Source organism: Cibotium barometz, chromosome 56, assembly GCF_041138505.1.
Source record: "Cibotium barometz isolate CiBa-2024 chromosome 56, ASM4113850v1, whole genome shotgun sequence".
Lineage (NCBI taxonomy): Eukaryota > Viridiplantae > Streptophyta > Polypodiopsida > Cyatheales > Cibotiaceae > Cibotium > Cibotium barometz.
This window is the reverse complement of record NC_141101.1, coordinates 6,557,294-6,558,007: the sequence shown is the minus strand read 5'-3', so window position 1 is coordinate 6,558,007 and position 714 is coordinate 6,557,294.

The window sequence follows — 714 nt, the reverse complement described above, 5'->3', positions numbered from 1 at the left end:
GGGCATATTTAAATATTTGATTATTATTAGTGATAACCTTAGTGTAGGGAAAAATCACAAGAATTAAAGAAATTTACAACATATTGAGAAATAAAGAAATAGAGGTACAACTAAAATTTATATAATTACAACCTATAGTAAATAAAAAACCTCGAGAAAATTAAAAAGAAATTACAACCTACAGTAAATAAAGAAACTGTAAAAAAATTACCGCATACTGTAACGTTCTCCTCTCCATTACTAAATCATGAAATAGTTATTTTTTGAAGAGAAATTAGAAATCAGCATAAGAAAAAGAAATCGTATGAAGGCTTTTATTGCCTCGTAAGCAGCATGAAATAGCATACATGATACGAAAAAACCACACTCTCCGTTACTAAATCATGAAATAGCTTTTTTTTGAAGTGGTTCTGGTTCGAGGGTTTTCTGTATGCGCCAAGGTGGCTTGTAGTGATTTTAACACGACTCTCTGCATCGAAGCAAAAGGGAGGGAGCGGGAATATGTTTGCGCCACCAACACGTTTTCTACGATCAATCCATAAATTGAGAGACGCTGCGGTATACCTAGACGAAAAAGAAAATAACCAAAATCAAGTCTTTCTAATTATGGCTGCCATGTATACCTTAGAAAAAAACTTTCTTCTATGGTTCACAACCCCAAACTAATTAATTAACGATTTTTTTTTTGGTTGCTTATAGCACATATGTTATAGA